This window comes from Chinchilla lanigera, unplaced genomic scaffold (genome assembly GCF_000276665.1).
Source record: "Chinchilla lanigera isolate Chin_1 unplaced genomic scaffold, ChiLan1.0 scaffold00077, whole genome shotgun sequence".
Lineage (NCBI taxonomy): Eukaryota > Metazoa > Chordata > Mammalia > Rodentia > Chinchillidae > Chinchilla > Chinchilla lanigera.
Genome location: NW_004955478.1, coordinates 7448076 through 7458120, shown reverse-complemented (window position 1 = coordinate 7458120; position 10045 = coordinate 7448076). Strand labels below are relative to the sequence as shown.

Here is a 10045-nt window from a genome sequence, read left to right as displayed (position 1 = left end):
GTGTTGGGAAGTCTGGTGTAATTTAATATATTTACCTTTATAAGTGATAGGTTACTTTTCTCTAACCACTTTTTTTTTTTTTTTTTTTTTGTCTTTTTGAGACAGGGTTTCACTATGCAGTTCAGGCTGGAATTTTTTGAGGCTGGCTCTGCTAGCTTTTTATTAGCTTTTCCTGTAGACTCACTGCTCATTTTATTTGGCTCAGTATCTTATTATCTCTATCTTCTGTGAGCTTGCCAAATGCCTTAGTTATCTGTTTTATTGTCTCCCCGATGTAATTTTGAATAATTTTGTTTCTTCTCTTTTGATGCTCGTTGGATCAGCTTTAGGGGAGTTGGGAGGTTTTTAGAGGCATTTTGCTACTTGTCTTCTCATGTTTCTGTTTGTTTTTATCTTGAGACTGTGGGCTGATCATAGTGGAAATCTTTGTTTCTACTATGGAGACCTCTTTATGCTGGGAACCGGCCGGGCAAGGACAAAACCTCCTCATGGCAATGGGCATGACTTCCTTGTATGAGCAGAAGGCAGTGGGTCAATCTGTGGAGCCAGTGGTCCTGAACAGTTCATTATGCTCCTAAATAATGCTTACAACAGAAGCAGGAACTTTGGGGTTGAATCTACGGCTAGGGTTTGGCAGCCTGCCTGAAAAATCTGTACTTAAGTGCTTTGCTCAATAAACAAAACCGCTGGTTACCTTCCCCGGTCCTCCTGACCCTTTCTTTCTTTAGTTCATTCCCTCTCCCCTCCCCCTGTTCCCTCGGTCAGAGCTGGACTCCAGCATCTTTAGCTGATGTCTATTTCTCAGTGGTGTGCCCTGGTGTGGCTATCGGCCCTTGACCCTGTTTCAGGATCCAACCACCTCCATTTACTTGGAATAAGAGGCTGTACTGTATTCGACCCAGTACCCAGTTCTCTAGGAATGGGTCAGTATTGTTAATGAGCCCAAGGCAATCCAGATGTTGGCATTCCAAGAGAATCAACTCATAGCAACAGCTGTGTCACCTTGGCGGAAGTCAGTGTCCCTTACAATGTGAAATACAAACTTAGTGCTGACAAACCCTAAGTGGATTGCTGAGCAGATGTACTCAAAAGCAATCTGACAAGGGCTGATTAAGTTCTCTGGACAGCCACCTAAGCCAGAATGAAATTGAAGATGAACTGTTAGCAGCATAGCTCCAAGCCTCTTCCAGATCCTAGCTTTGAACCTCTTATCCTGGGGCAAGGAGCCATGAAGATGTCCTGGGACTCCAGGACTCCAAAGACTGTAACTTTGGGGCTGGGGATTTAGCTCAGCAGCACAGTGCCTGCCTGGCAAGCGCAAGGTCGTGAGTTCAATCCCCGGTATTGGGAAAAAACAAACAAACAAAAAAACAAAGACTATAACTTAAAGGAACACCCCACACATATTTTTTGGGTACTGGGGATTGAACTCAGAGCCTTACATCTGAGTTATACCCCCAGCCCATTTTTTACTTTAAAAAAGTTTTTTTAAACACAGAGTCTAGGTTCAAGCTGGCCCTGAATTCACTATATAGCCCAGGCTGACCTTGAACTTTCTGCAAATCTCCTGCCTCAGCCTCCAGTGTGCTGGGATTATAGGAATGTGCCACTATACCCAGCTTTTATTTTTTTATTCTGAGACAGGGCTTTCCTAACGTTCTACGTCACCCTCGGTAAATTGGATCTTGCAATCCTCCTGCCTCAGCCTCCCAGAGTGCTGGGGTTACAGAAGTGCAGCACCATGCCCGGATGAAAGGCATCTTTAATGGAACCTAGTCCCGTCTTGTGGGTGACTTCCTATCCCTCTCGCTTGCCCAGATTATGCCTAGGGACTCTCACCTCTGGAAATGCCAAAGCCTTGCTGGTTGCCCAGGAAACGGTGGCAATCCTTCCTCCAGTCTGTGTCTAAGGCCCGGAAGCTGCTGGGCTGCAGAAATCTGTCCTTCTCTTAATAGGTTGATAGGAGGGGTGGGGGAGAAGCAGCAGAAAACACAGAATCAGAGGCGGGAGCACTGGTGGCTGGTGTTCGTGTCATCACTCTGCGGTCTGCCACCTCTGCCTGATGGTGCCGAGAATTTAAGAGAAGAGCACATTCACTTATCTGAAACAGTACTAACCAGGCTGGTTCTCTCTGCCCCAGCCAAGCTGGTTCTCAGGGGCCAGCAGAAGCAGCTGTCCTTTGCTTATCACGATCAGCTGTCCCCTGGGCTGGACCAGGATTCTGACCAGGGCAGCTGCAGAAGGAGCAGATGCCGGAGGCTGCAGAGGCTGCTAAGGTCTTGTTTTCTACTCTCTGCCAATCCTTCCATTCCTGCTTTGGAAGGAGGTGTGACTCCTGCCCTAGGGGCTTCTGCTGCCCTGCTTATTGGGCCAGGCAGGTGGGTGCTGTCCCTGGGCTAGGCCTCCAGATGACAGAAGTGGGAGCAAGCTTGTCCCTTTCTAGTGTCCGGCCTGCAAGACAGAAAGTGTCCTGAGCTGTAGAAAAATGAAGAAGGCAGGCAATTTCAAAACTAAGATCTCACCGGACATGGTGGTGCACTCCTGTAATCCCAGCACTCGGGAGGCTGAGGCAGGAGGATTGCTGCGAGTTCAAGACAAGACTGCAGTACCTAAGTGAGCTCACAGCCAGCCTGAACTACATAGTGAAACTCTGTCTCAAAAAGACAGAAAACAAACAAACAAACAAAAAACCCTAAGACCTCAGAGGACTCAAAATCTCCTAGGAAAGGGGGTCTGTTCAGCACGTAAAAAAATCACTTCCTAATGAGTCACAGGTTTACACTCTGGGTAAACTGCAATAAATTCTTCTTCTTGGGGAACACAAAAATTGTGGAGGGCCCAGACCTCTGCTGTGGGAGTTTAAGGGAGAGTGGAAGAAAAGGAGGCTGGGCCAGGCTGATAGCAACTTTGCTCAACTGTTTTTAGCTCTTGAACCAGAGGTGCAGCTGGACGTGGTGGCAGGTGCCTGTAATCCCAGCACTCGGGAGGCTGAGGCAGGAGGATCGTTGTAATTTCAGGGCCAGCCTGGGCTGCACAGTGAGCTCAAGGCCAGCCTGAACTGCATAGGGAGAACTGTCTCAAAAAGACCAAACGCAAAACAAAACAAAACAACAACAACAACAACAAAAAAAACCGCAAACAAACAAACAAAAAAAACCAGAGGTCCTGGGCACGGTAATCCAGATGTTCAAAGAAGGGAAGGCGGAGTTCTCAGATCCCACACAGCAGAAATGATTTCCCAGCCTTTCTTGTCAGGCCTAATGTGCATCTGTCTACAAACGTGCCCGGGAGATAGTTTCACTTTCTAAGGAGCTCTGCAAATGTCCCACAGGGCGCAGCTTTACTAGTGTGCGTCAGTCCCGCTCGGGCCCCACTGACCTCAGGAACAGCAGCGGCTGCCCGGAGGGAAAACTGTGAACAGCTTGACTCAAACCAGAGCTTTGTCCCTGACTGCGGATGGCTCTTCACGAGACCAGCGTGGGTTTCAACCTAATGAAATTCTGCAAGGATACGGGCAACCTGAAATGTCATTTAATTTACCTTTAATTTAATGTCTCAAATTAACAAGTATCAGGGGAGACTGAAAATTCTTGAGGTGGACCTAGAAGTTCTGTGGACATCCTCAATGAAAACAAGGCATGGTCTGGTGCATTCTTCTACGACATCTGAGTCTATGGGGCGGCTCTATCTTTTATTGTCTTTGTTTTTGTTTTTGTTTTTGTTTTGTCTTTTTGAGACAAGGTCTCCCCATGCAGTTCAGGCTGGCTTTGAGCTCACTTTGTAGCCCAGGCTGCTCTCGAACTCACAAGGATCCTCCTGCCTCAGCCTCCTGAGTGCTGGGATTACAGGCGTACACCACCACACCCAGCTCATTGTCTTTGAAATACTCTTCATCTCCCTAGGTTGTAGAATTCTGGTAGTAACACGAAAGATCCAAGCCCAGAGAAATGCAAATTGCTTCAGGTGGGGATGATGCAGTCCATCATCGCCCTAATGCTATTGAGGAATTTTTCATCTATTAAACTAATTCATTTCAGCATCCTTGAAGACAGCCTTTTATCTATAGATCAATCGATCGATCCATCATTTCATCTATTTATCTGTCTAATCATATATATACTCTTTGATTCTCCTTTTTTTTCTTTGTTTTGTCTTTTTGCAACAGGGTCTCGCTATGCAGTTCAGACTGGCCTTGAGCTCACTTTGTAGCCCACGCTGGTCTCGAACTCACAACGATCCTCCTGCCTCAGCCTCCCGAGTGCTGGGATTACAGGCGTGGGCCACCACACCCGGCTTTTGATTCTCCTTTGAGCAGTTACAGCTCCCTGGCTCCCTGATTAAGTGACTCAGTTAGGTAAAACATTCGAGCTGTTTGCATTTGACATTTACATGAGAGTTATGATTTTACTCTTAAAATTATCCTTTACCACAAGACTCCACCATGGGGCTTTCCCTTCCGTAACAATAGCTAACAATTATTGAATGCTTAGAGCCCTTCTCAGAAGCTGTTTGATTTAATCTTATGAGTCAGGCACTATTATCCTCTTTTTTTCTCTCAACAAGGGACGGGAGACTCTCAGAGCGGTTTGCACACCGCCCCGAGCTCTCCAGTGTGAGGAGTGGTAAAGTCAGTTGGACGCCGGCTGCCTGTCACCAAAGCCCTTAATTCCTCGCCTAGTGCCTGTGTGAGAAAAATACTTCAGGGCGCCTTGAAATGCCCACACATATAAAAATCTTTGGCCTAGGGCAAAGACAGAACTGGCCAAAGTCTGGAAAAGTCAAAATACATGGAATGTGAGACATTTATTCACCAAGGTTATTCTGGGATGTAATCCTTCACTGTGCTCCATACAGCTGTCTGAGAGCTTCCTGTTTCTTCAGGGCTACATTACCTGATTACACAGAATTAAAATGAACAGATTATAAAAATACAAAGGCAGCTAAATTGGGCTATGGGAATATGCGCAGGAAATGGTGCTTCAGGGCGCAAATCAGATTCGTCTGATTTAGGGCTAAGCCAGGAGCCTGTATAAACATTGCTAATGCAGAGTGAGGATGGGGTGGCCTAGCTGGGTTTTGAGATGTACCGCACCCAAATGTCAAGGACCTGTGTTAATTAGAGCTATTTAAAAATGGATCGGTTGCCTGGAGAAATACACACACACACACACACATGCACTCACACATGCACTCACACATGCACACACATACACCTACACACACCCTGTGTACCTGAATCTTCACAGAGTTGTATATGTAATTCCAGGTTTCCTGATAATCCAGAATCAGCCCACCTGCCCTTCAGTGGATGATGGCTAGACAAATGACATCACATCTACACAACGGAATATTACTCAGTAATGGAAAGGAACAAACTATATGTACACACAACTTGGATGAATGTCCAGAAATTATACTGCGCTAAAGAAGCCAACCCCTCCAAATATGATTCTATCCATAAAACATGTTTGAAAGAATAAATATTAGCAAATGCAAGACAGATTACTAGCTCACCATCCATAATCCAAAACTCTAAAATCTGAAATACCCACCAATTGGAAACTTTTGAGTACAAACATGATGCTATAGCGGAAAAACCCACACCAGGAAACTTTGTTTGATGCACAAAGTTATTTAAAATAGTGTACAAAATTACCTTAAGCTATGTATAACAAGGCACAAGCATATGTTTGTTTGAGACAGGGTCTCACTACGTAACCCAAGCTAGATTTGAACTCACAGTGATCCTCCTGCCTCAGCCTCCTGAGTGCTGGGATTACAGGCGTGTGCCACCATGCCCTGCTAAGGCATGAGTGTAATAAGTGAATTTTATGTTTAGACTTGGGTTAAGTATTGTGCAAGTATTCCAAAATTATGAGAAGAGTCAAAATACCTCTGGTCCCAAGTATTTCAGGGAAGGAATACCCGACCTGCTAGGGACATTTGTCCAGAGGTCAGGGCTGTGGGCCGTGGACTGTTGGGGAGAAGCAGGGGCAGCTACACAAGGGTGGGAAGAGGATTCCTGCTGGTGTTTGCTCTCTTGTCACCTGTAGTCTTGGGCCTGGGAAACCACCCGGGGGATAAAGCTGGATGGAACGTCACTCACACTCGGACAAAAGTGAGTACAAGGAACACGGGAGATTTGGGTGGATCCGCAGATTCTAACACCAGTATCCTGGTTATGACATTATACTGCAGTTTTGCAAAACGTTACCACCCAGGGAAAGGTCAAAGCACATATCTCTATGTCATTTACCACAAATGCATATTAATACACATTATCTCAGTAAAACACATCTTTTTTTTGTTCACTTTGTTTTTATAATGCTGGGGATTAAAAAAAATCTACTTTTTTCGTTGTTGTTGTTTTTCCAGTACTGGGAATCGAACTCACGACCTTGCGCTTGCCAGGCAGGCGCTGTGCAGCTGAGCTAAATCCCCAGCCCCTCTACTTTTTTAAAGGGTGCCAGTTTCCTGTTCCTGAGGGATCCTAGTGCTTCTGGGAAAAATCTTGAAGCAGACATTGGGGAATCGCTGCTTTAGGGGATCTCCTCCCTGCTAGCCTTCTGAGTCCTCCAGACAAAGGCCCCCTCCTTCCTCTGTCCCGAGACTGTGCAGAGGCAAACCCTCTGTACCAAGAGAAAAAGGTCCAGCGAGCTGTTCTGAAGACGTCATTCTGTCAGCACGCGCGCTCCCTAAGGCCAGGATTTCCCTGCTGTCCAGGGTTTCGGGCTCTCAGGACTGTCCACACTGCTGCTCAGAATGTGTAAGAAACTTGGACCTTCTCCAAGGGCGAGAAGGCTCAGACACGCTCTAGATCAAGGGAAATCCTAGCTGCAAAGCAAACGGGGCCGTTCAGCGCCTCAGAAAGCGCACAGGCGTCCGAGACAGACAGTTGTTCTAGAGGCACTGAAACACCCAGCTCCTAAGTGAAGTGCTTCCCTGAGCCAGGCCAAGGCCAGCTTCACCCACAGATTCTTCCAGTGAAATCGTTAAAGGGGCGGGCGTTTCCCCGGCCCCCGTAGAGTGCAGCCTAGAGAGGGATCCGCTAGGTCAGCTTCTAGAGCAGGATTCCGAGGCCCTGGGCTTGGCCATGACTTGCTGCTGTGACCAGTGAGGGCGCTGCCAGGCCTGGCCGTGCCTCGGGACATCCTAGCCAGGGGCTTCCTTCGTCTTCTCTGAGTCCCTGTTCAGCACTTGCCCTGCGTCCCTCTGTCCCAGGACCTCACACAGTATGTGGATGCTGGGCCCAGGGCCCGGCTGCCCCTCAGGAGTGGCCTGTGGGTTTGGCCAATCCTGGCAGAGGCAGCTCTGACAGGGCCTCTACCGACCACATCTGAATCTCCTGCAAACACAGAAGGGGCCGCTGCCCCGGCAGGTGTCCAGCCTTCCCCGTGTCCTGGCGTCCCTGTGTTGGGACCGTGTCCACTGCACCCCTCTTCCTCTGCACCCTCTCCCGCTCCCGTCCAAAACGAGGGGCTCGCACCCCCAGCGGGAGGAGCCCCACACTTCCAGGACGCAAAAGGACCCTGTATTTCAGTTTTTTACCAGTTAACTCAATACCACCTGCCTCTTCCTGTTGGTACTTTTTTTTTTTTTTTGTCTTTTTGAGACAGGGTCTCGCTGTGCAGTTCAGGCTGGCGTTGAGCTCAGTTGAGCCCAGGCTGGTCTCAAAGTCACAACAATCCTCCTGCCTCAGCCTCCCTAGTGCTGGGATTACAGGCATGCACATACCACCAAGCCAGGCTTGTCGGGACTTTTAAAAATTTGTCCTTTTCTGTAGATACATTTTTAAACCCCTACTCAGAAGGCCCCGAAGGAACGGAAAAGCAGGGCCACTGTTCAGCCCCGGGGCCTCATTGTTCCCCCCGACACATTGTTCTGCCTCTGCTGACCCAGAGCACCCGGAGCCCTCGGGAATCCAATGCCATTGTTTTTCCCAAGCCCGGGCTCTTCAGGTGTGAGCCGCAGCGCTGGGCCGCGTAAGTTACTGTAGCATTTCTGCAGCCGGAAAGAGGAAGGAACTTGTGACCCGCATGCCCGTGGCATCAACAATGCGCCCAGGCAGCCCAAGCAGGAGAGGAAGAGGGCTCAGTTTCCATAGCGATAAATCACCAGGATGGGACCGAGTGAGCCAGAGGCGCGGCACCGGGATTTTTCGCTTCCCTGGGCTCCAGCAGGCACGGCCCCAGGCCCAGAGCTGGCTGAGCCTTCCGAGCTGCAGGGGTCACGGCCCGGCTGCAGAGGGCGGAGGGGCCCTGCCACACCTGGGCGGCCGCTCCTCCGCGCCTCACCCCGCCCCAGCACTCCTCTCCGCTCCGGGCACCCTGGCCCCTGCTGCGTCCGGTGCAGTCCCTGTTTGCAACGCAGGACCCGGGCCTTGGTGGGAGGGACTCATGCCGGGGCCAGAGCGGCAGCCAGGGGCCTCTGCGGGTCCTGGGGGGTCTTCTCACACACATTTCCCCGCAAAAATCAGACGCGTCCCCACTGAAAACATCCAAGTTTGTTCGTCTGTTCTTATGCTCTGAAATGTCATTTGTGCCCGTTCTCAGACCTTAACCTCTGCGCGTGCTGTTCCCTCTGCGCAGAATACCGTTCCCTGCCTCTTTGGGCAGCGAACTCCCCAGGGGAGACCCCTGCTTCCGCCTCCCGGAAGCTCCCTGCCTTCCTTTCTGCAGGCCTGGACCAGCGGTGTGATCCGGAGGGGCTTCACCTCTCTCAGCCTCAGTGTCCTCACCGGCAAGATGCGGGGAATGAGAGTAGGTGCCTCGTAGTGTGTTTATAGGATTAGACAGATTTTTTTTTTTCCAGAAAAGGTCTCACTTTGTAGCTCAGGCTGGCCTTGAACTCACTATGTAGCCCAAGCTGTCCTCAAACTGGTGGCTATCCTCCTGCCTCAGCCTCCCAAGTGCCGGGATTACAGGCGTGCACCATTGCTCCTGGCAGAAGCACACATATTAATAAGTATAAAGCACTCAGAAAAGGCAGGTGCCGTCCTTCACCAGCGTCCCTGGATTGAATCGCCTCAGCCTTAGCGGTAGTCGTGTGAGATGTGAATCTGAATCCACAGCAGCCAGTTTGCAGCCATGAGGCAGAGCACTGAGCTCCTAACCTGGCAGAATTTCCGCTGGTTAAGTCACTCCAGGAGGAGCCCAGGCAGCCAGGACCAGGATTTTGCCAGTGCAGTGCACGGTGTGCCCCCCCTTTCTGCCGCCTGGGCTGGGCCCGGGGAGGCCCCGATTTGCAGGGCCAGGCCAAGAGGCTCGCGCTCTCACCACAAGCAGGTGGCCCCTCTGGTCAATAAACACCCGGAGATTCAAATAATCCACATACCTGCTACCAGGAGGGCGCTCTGATTACAAGAGACACACGCCGTGTCCGATAGCCGGTTCCTCTGTGGTTTTGCTTGAAAAAAAAAATGAAACCAAATTCTTCATGCAAATAGTTAGGTCTTTGCTAAATTATGTAACAGCCGCTTCTCTCCGCTGAAAAACACAGCTTTCCCTAAATCTGTAGAGACACATTGCAGACCGATTTTGCCTGGAATCCAGGAGGGGCGGGGAGCCCTCTCCGACACACAAGGCCGAGCGCCTGGAATGGTGATTCGGCCGCAGACGGAACCGGGGCGATGGCTGCAAGGGGGGTCTATGCACGGAACACACGGTCCCCAGATTTAGTAAATAAAAATCCAAGACCTTCAGTTAAGTTTGAATTTCAGGTGAGCAAGAAATGGTCATTTTAATATAAGTAGGTTCTGGGTATGGCCCCAGACACTGCAAGGGGTGTACTTGCACTGTCAGATCATAAAAACCACTGCAAGCAACCTGGGCAGGGGCCGCCTGGAATCCCAGCACTCTGGGAAGCTAAGGCAGGAGGACGGCAAGTTCAAAGCCAGCCTGGGCTATGTGGGGAGACCCTGTCTCAAGGCAAAAAAGGGCTGGGGATGTGGGTGTGGCTCATGCAAAGTACAGTAACAACAACGGAACAGCACAGAATCTTGCTCCGCGCTGTGGCTGCTCTGGCTCCTGTTATAAACGCAAGAATC

The 10045-nt window shown here is 49.8% G+C and overlaps 1 protein-coding gene and 1 long non-coding RNA gene across 2 annotated transcripts in view; one reads left to right on the top strand and one right to left on the bottom strand.

The window, feature by feature from the left end:
- LOC106146431 overlaps positions 1–5502 on the top strand; it is an 11901-nt gene extending 6399 nt beyond the window's left edge. The window contains exon 2 of the long non-coding RNA XR_001230859.1: positions 5267–5502. This is a non-coding gene — a long non-coding RNA (uncharacterized LOC106146431). The remainder of the gene's footprint in view (positions 1–5266) is intronic.
- The window catches only part of Pecam1 (platelet/endothelial cell adhesion molecule 1), an 83277-nt gene extending 73740 nt beyond the window's left edge, over positions 1–9537 (bottom strand). The window contains exon 1 of the mRNA XM_005402168.2: positions 9334–9537. The gene's annotated coding sequence lies outside the window, so the exon portion shown is untranslated. The remainder of the gene's footprint in view (positions 1–9333) is intronic.
- Between the last annotated feature and the right edge of the window lie 508 nt (positions 9538–10045).